The 7,500-nt window shown below is 40.9% G+C and overlaps 1 protein-coding gene across 1 annotated transcript in view; it reads right to left on the bottom strand.

Annotated features, from left to right (window-relative positions):
* LOC128695495 (uncharacterized) overlaps positions 1-7,500 on the bottom strand; it is a 458,740-nt gene that overhangs the window by 103,726 nt on the left and 347,514 nt on the right. The gene's annotated exons all lie outside the window — the stretch shown is intronic.

The following is a 7,500-nucleotide window of genomic DNA, read 5'->3' as shown; positions in this document are numbered from 1 at the left end:
GTAAAGGGGAGAGATCTGTTGATGTTAGTGAAGGGGAGGGGCTGTTGATGTTAGTGAAGGGGAGGGTTTGTTGATGTTAGTGAAGGGGAGGGTCTGTTGATGTTAGTGAAGGTGCAGGAGTCTGTCAATGTTACTGAAGAGGGAAGAGTCTGTTGCTGTTAGTGAAGGGGGGAGTTATCTGTTGATGTTAGTAAAGGGGAGAGATCTGTTAATGTTAGTGAAGGAGGAGGGGTCTGTTGATGTTAGTAAAGGGGAGAGATCTGTTGATGTTAGTGAAGGGGAGGGGCTGTTGATGTTAGTGAAGGGGAGGGTTTGTTGATGTTAGTGAAGGGGAGGGTCTGTTGATATTAGTGAAGGGGAGAGGTCTATTGATGTTAGTGAAGAGGAGAGGTCTATTAATATCAGTGAAGGGCTCTTGGTCAAAGGAAACTGAGTTTCCTTTCCTTAGATAGAATCTGAGTTCTTCTCCTTTCCCAGTAGTTGCATGACCATAACGGATTTAGATACCGCAGTTAACAGAGAAGACAAGACACAGGCTGCAGAATATTCTTCACCTGGACAAGTCTCCAGTGAAGAGTTATGTCGAGTCTTCCCCTGATGAAGTTCTACTCAAAGTGAGAGGTCGTGACTACATAAATATTATTATTATTATTATATTCACAGTAAAGCACTACATTTATAAAGATCGTTCAATCTCAAGGATTCGGTGGTAATCAAGCTTGGTACGCTAAAATGGAGGAAAGCTTGAACTCCTTGAATCAAGAGCCCTTCACCTGTATCAAGGTGCCCCTCCTTAAGAAAGTTCTATAAATGCGTGTTCTGTAGCTTGCTTTTGTCTACTCATGCGTTAATTATAACGTGTGTGTGTGTGTGTGTGTGTGTGTGTGTGTGTGTGTGTGTGTGTGTGTGTGTGTGTGTGTGTGTGTGTGTGTGTGTGTGTGTGTGTGTGTGTGTTAATTAACCAACACCTACTATTAACCAATGGATGGAATATCTGTGAAGTAGGCCTAATACTTTAAGGGAAAAAAATCCTTAATTTGTTTTAAAATGTAAGAAGGAAATGAGGAATTTATGCCGTATAGGTATCAAGAATCCCATTAATAAAAATATAATGTTATCAACTTTTGGTTCATCTTTGCGTTTATCATCACAGATGAGGTTTTAAAGAGTGGTGCAGCAAAGGGCCATCATAACTTATCAATAAGAGGACATAACTCGCATGGAGGAACAAATATATAGGAAGAGTAGAAGTCTTAATATTTCGACTACCATCTGTGGTCATCTTCATCAAATATGAGAAGGAAATTATATACAAAAAACTTTTCTTGCCGTTTTCGTCTCCATGTGAATAATTTCCAGTCATCGACAGAAATAATACCAGGGTTGTGAATCATGTTAGGACTGATATATCTGTAGCTGTTGAAAGAGGAGACACTAAATGTGAAAGATTACCATCTTATGATACGATTGTATTCTCGACAACTCCTAAATGAAAGAGATTCTAGAAAATCTCATTCCCAGTAATTTGACTCATGGTAATATGACTCCCGGTAGTATGACTCCCGGTAGTATGACTCCCGGAAGTATGACTCCCGGTGATATGACTCCCGGTGATATGACTCCCGGTAATACGACTCCCGGTAATACGACTCCCGGTAATTTGATTCCCGGTAATTTGACTCCCGGTAATTTGACTCCAGGAAATTTGACTCCAGGAAATTTGACTTCCGGTAATTTGACTTCCAGTAATTTGACTTCCGGTATTTTGACTCTCGGCAATTTGGCTTCCATTCAATTTTACTTTCAGTACTTTCACCCCCAGTGTAAAAAAATTAGTTTGATTTCAATAATTAAAAATTAAAGTTACATTTTAAGTCGTTTTCAAATCAAACTAACTCTAAATCAACATACCAAAGCATGACTTAAGTTAACCTTATTTAACATAACTTGAACTAATCTAACCTAATTTACAACAACCTAACTTGATCTACACTAACTTTCACCAACCTATCCTAACCTAACCTAACTTAACCCGCCCTAATCTAACGTAGCCTAATTTAATCTTACTTAACCAAAGCTAAAGTGTCCTAACTTAATCTAACTGTAGATGTTTACATAATTGTTTTAATATGAATTTTAATCAATGTTTTAAATAATTATTTTTAGTGTTTTAATAACTGATTTTATAACTCTTTTAAATTTTAACGTTGACTTTTTAAGATTGGGAGTAAAATTGTTGGCAGTCAGGAACCAAACTAGTTGTTTTTAGCTAACTAATGTTCTGATCAATAATCTAAGCATGTTTAGTTTCTTGTAGGGATTTGTTTTTAATCACACACTCAATATTTTCACCATTGAAGGTTGAATAACCACATGATACAGCTTGTCTAACAATCATACGAATTAAATTATGCATAGATATTAATTGTGGTGTATTTAATGCGAAAAAACAAATCTTTACGTAAATAAATTACGTATATGCATAACAAAAATAACAGAAATGTTCATACAGTAATAGAAATATATTTGCATCACAGTTTTTCAGGCTTTCCAGTTTGAGTTGAGTCCAGCAATAGTCCATCAGGTTTCCCAGATATCTCTTCTCCATGTAAGCTATGTCTTGATGAATTATATTACCGTGGGGTTCTTTTTAACAGAAACTGTACATGATGGAGCAAAAATAACTAAGTTTATATTTGAATTCGTCGTTACCAAATTAGTTAGAAACACTTGTTTTTGATTGCTGACTGAAGCCTCTGTTGGTCTGTGTCACAGCCAGAGTACCAGTCACCAGTGAGAGAAAAAAGCCAATGTTACTTTAAGCAAGAATGCATCTTCTCTATTCATGGAATGTCAGGAATGAAAAGCAATAGAAAAGAGCGCAAAATAGAACATACACCTAAAGTATTGGTGGCAGACGGAATACAGTTCAAGACTAGATTGCTTTGAGTGAGTTACTTCAGGAAACCTAAGTGTAGTTTTCAGAGTGTGAGGGGTATTATTAAGATTTTATAAATTAGAAATGCACTGAAGAGAAAGTATAGGTATTTTTCACTGCATCAGTAGCTTTAAGCGAGAAGATTATATATATATATATATATATATATATATATATATATATATATATATATATATATATATATATATATATATATATATATATATATATATATATATATATATATATATATATATACATATATATATATATATATATACATATATATATATATATATATATATATATATATATATATATATATATATATATATACATATATATATATATATATACATATATATATATATATATATACATATATATATATATATATATATATATATATATATATATATATATATATATATATATATATATATATATATATATATATATATATATATATATATATACAAAACAACCACTGTGAAAGAGTAGTGAAATTCCAAGCAACTTCGTGACTACTCACATTGTCAAGGAACTATGAATAGTTCCTTGACCATGTGAGTAGTCACGAAAGCGCTTGGAATTTCACTACTCTTTCACAGTGGTTGTTTTGCATATTTTAAAATCACCTGTTTACTGTGATCTTATTGCATATAACATACCTCCTCCTAGCCTCTGACGCCCCTCACCCTCCCCCTCCCTCACAAACATACCTCCCTCCTAGCCTCTGGCGCCCCTCCACCTCCCTTACTAACATACCTTCTCCTAACCTCTGACGCTCCTCCCCTTCCCTTACTAACATATCTCCTCCTATTCTCTGACGCCCCTCCCCCTCCCTTACTAACATACCTCCTTCTAGCCTCTGACGCCACTCCCCCTCCCTTACTAATATAACTCCTCCTATCCTCTGACGCCCCTCCCCCTCCCTTACTCACATACCTACTTCTAGTCTCTGCCTCCCCTCCCCCTCCCTTACTAACATACCTCCTCCTATCTGACTCCACTCACCCTCCCCCTCCATTACTAACATACCTCTTCCTAGCCCCTGACGCCCCTCACCCTCCCCCTCCCTTACTAACATACCACCTCCTAGCCTCTGACGCCCCTCACCCTCCCATACTAACACACCTCCTCCTAGCCTCTGACGCCCCTCACCCTCCCTTACTAACACACCTCCTAGCCTCTGACGTCCCTCCCCCTCCCTTACTAACATACCTCCTCCTAGCCTCTGACGCTCCTCCCCCTCCCTTACTAACATACCTCCTCCTAGCCTCTGACGCCCCTCCCCCTCCCTTACTAACATACCTCCTCCTAGCCTCTGACGCCCCTCCCTCTAGCTTACTAACATACCTCCTCCTAGCTTACTAACATACCTCCTCCTAGCCTCTGACGCCCCTCACCCTCCCCCTCCCTTACTAACATACTTCTTCCTAGCCTCTGACGCTCCTCCCCTTCCCTTACTAACAAACGTCCTCCTAGCCTTTGACGCCCCTCCACCTCCCTTACTAACATACCTTCTCCTAACCTCTGACGCTCCTCCCCTCCCCTTATTAACATACCTCCTCCTAGAATCTGATGCCCCTCCCCTTCTCTTACAAACATACCTCCTCCTAGTTTCTGACGCCCCTCCCTTACTAACATACCTCCTAGCCTCTGACGCCCCTCACCCTCCCCCTCCCTTACAAACATACCTCCTCCTAGCTTCTGGCGCCCCTCCCCCTCTCCCTCCCTTACTAACATACCTCCTCCTAGCCTCTGGCGCCCCTCCCCCTCTCCCTCCCTTACTAACATACCTCCTCCTAGCCTCTGACGCCCCTCACCCTCCCTCTCCCTTACTAACATACCTCTTCCTAGCCTCTGACGCTCCTCCCCTTCCCTTACTAACATACCTCCTCCTAGCCTCTGACGCCCCTCACCCTCCCTCTCCCTTACTAACATACCTCTTCCTAGCCTCTGACGCTCCTCCCCTTCCCTTACTAACATACCTCCTCCTAGCCTCTGACGCCCCTCCACCTCCCTTACTAACATACCTCCTCCTAGCCTCTGACGCCCCTGCCCCTCCCCTTCCCTTACTAACATACCTCCTCCTAGCCACTGACGCCTCTTCCCTTCCCTTACTAACATACCTCCTCCTAGCCACTGACGCCTCTTCCCTTCCCTTACTAACATACCTCCTACTAGCTCTGACGCCCCTCATCTTCCCTTACTAACATACCTCCTCCTAACCTCTGACGCTCCTCCCCTTTCCTTACTAACATACCTCCTCCTAGCCTCTGACGCCCCTGCCCCTCCCCCTTCCTTACTAACATACCTCCTCCTAGCCTCTGACGCCCCTCCCCTTCCCTTACTAACATACCACCTCCTAGCCTCTGACGCCCCTCCCCCTCCCTTACTAACATACCTCCTCCTAGCCTCTGACGCCCCTCCCCTTCCCTTACTAACATACCTCCTCCTAGCCTCTGACGCCCCTCCCCCTCCCTTACTAACATACCACCTCCAAGCCTCTGACGCCCCTCCCCCTCCCTTACTAACATACCTCCTAGCCTCTGACGCCCCTCCCGCTCCCTTGCTAACATATCTCCTCCTAGCCTCTGACGCCCCTCCCGCTCCCTTGCTAACATATCTCCTCCTAGCCTCTGACGCCCCTCCCCCTCCCTTACTAACATTCCTCCTCCTAGCCTCTGACGCCCCTCCCCCTCCCGTGCTAACATACCTCCTTCTAGCGTCTGACGCCCCTCCCCCTCCCTTACTAACATACCTCCTCCTAGCCTCTGGCGCCCCCCCAAGAAGATATAAACAAAGTTTTCCAGTGGGCAACGGTAAACAATATGATGTTCAATGAGGACAAATTCCAACTCCTCCTTTATGGAAAAGCGGAGGAGATAATAACTAGAACAGAGTATACTACAAACTCTGGCCATACAATAGAGCGGAAAAATAATGTAAGGGACCTGGGATTAGTAATGTCTGAGGATCTCACTTTCAAGGATCACAACAGTACCACGATCTCACGTGCAAAGAAAATGATAGGATGGATAAGGAGAACATTCAAAACGAGAGATGCCAAGCCATTGATGATCCTTTTCAAATCACTTGTTCTCTCTAGGCTGGAATACTGCTGTACATTAACATCTCCATTCAAAGCAGGTGAAATCGCAGATCTAGAGAGTGTACAGAGATCCTTTACTGCATGTATAAGTTCTGTCAAGCACCTTAACTACTGGGAACGCTTGGAAGCACTTGACTTGTACTCGTTGGAACGCAGGAGGGAGAGATATATCATAATCTACACTTGGAAAATCCTGGAAGGAATGGTCCCAAATCTGCACACAGAAATCACTCCCTACGAAAGTAAAAGACTGGGCAGGCGATGCAAAATGCCCCCAATTAAAAGTAGGGGCGCCATTGGTACACTAAGGGAAAACACCATAAGTGTCCGGGGCCCAAGACTATTCAACAGCTTCCCATCAAGCATTAGGGGAATTGCCAATAAACCCCTGGCTGCCTTCAAGAGAGAGCTGGACAGATACCTAAATTCAGTGCCGGATCAGCCGGGCTGTGGCTCGTGCGTTGGACTGCGTGCGGCCAGCAGTAACAGCCTAGTTGATCAAGGCCTGATCCATCTGGAGGCCTGGTCATGGACCGGGCCGCGGGGGCGTTGATCCCCTGAATAACCTCCAGATATATATATATATATATATATATATATATATATATATATATATATATATATATATATATATATATATATATATATATATATATATATATATATATATAATGTTTTTTACGCTTCCTTCATTTTAAGTTAAAAGGCTTCCCCACCATCACATGTACCCTGACTGAGACTACTGTCCGCAACACAGCACGCCAGAGATTTTTTTCCTGGCCCTCCTCGCTATAGTGGTAACGCTATTGATCGGGTCGTCTTTTAACAAAGGACTGTGTCAGGTGGTTTTACCTGAGGAATAAACGAACAACATCGTGTTCTTTCAACCCTGGACATGATAATGCTTCACGATGGGGAAAAATATTGCCCAGGTTTAATTTCAAATTTGTGAGTTTTGTGATTTGTTTTGGTTGGAGTTTAGTGACTCCTGTTTCGTGTCATGGTAAGGAATTGGTCATTTTACGTGTATAATTTGGAATGGAAAATTTGAAGATACCAAAATTATATATCGTACCGAATAGGTAAAACTTGCGATTTTGGCTTAAATAGCTACGCAAAAATCATCCTGAACCTAAAGGAAAATAAATATCTCATTGTATTTGTTTATTATTAAATTATTGTAAACTTAGGATTAGGCTAAATTAAATTATGATTGTTATAATAAGGTTAGGTAAATTTTCTAAGGTTCTTTTGGCACAAAACTATTAATTTTTAAATTAACATAAATGAAAAAATATATCTTTAAACTTATAAGATAAAATTTTAGAAAGGGCGTAATCTTAAATGAGTTCTTGTTAATTAACCAATTTTAGCAATTCGGCACGACTATATATATATATATATATATATATATATATATATATATATATATATATATATATAT

The sequence above is a fragment of the Cherax quadricarinatus genome, chromosome 2, assembly GCF_038502225.1.
Source record: "Cherax quadricarinatus isolate ZL_2023a chromosome 2, ASM3850222v1, whole genome shotgun sequence".
NCBI classification, from domain to species: domain Eukaryota; kingdom Metazoa; phylum Arthropoda; class Malacostraca; order Decapoda; family Parastacidae; genus Cherax; species Cherax quadricarinatus.
The sequence above is the reverse complement of the archived record's forward strand: the minus strand, read 5'-3'. Positions and strand labels throughout refer to the sequence as shown.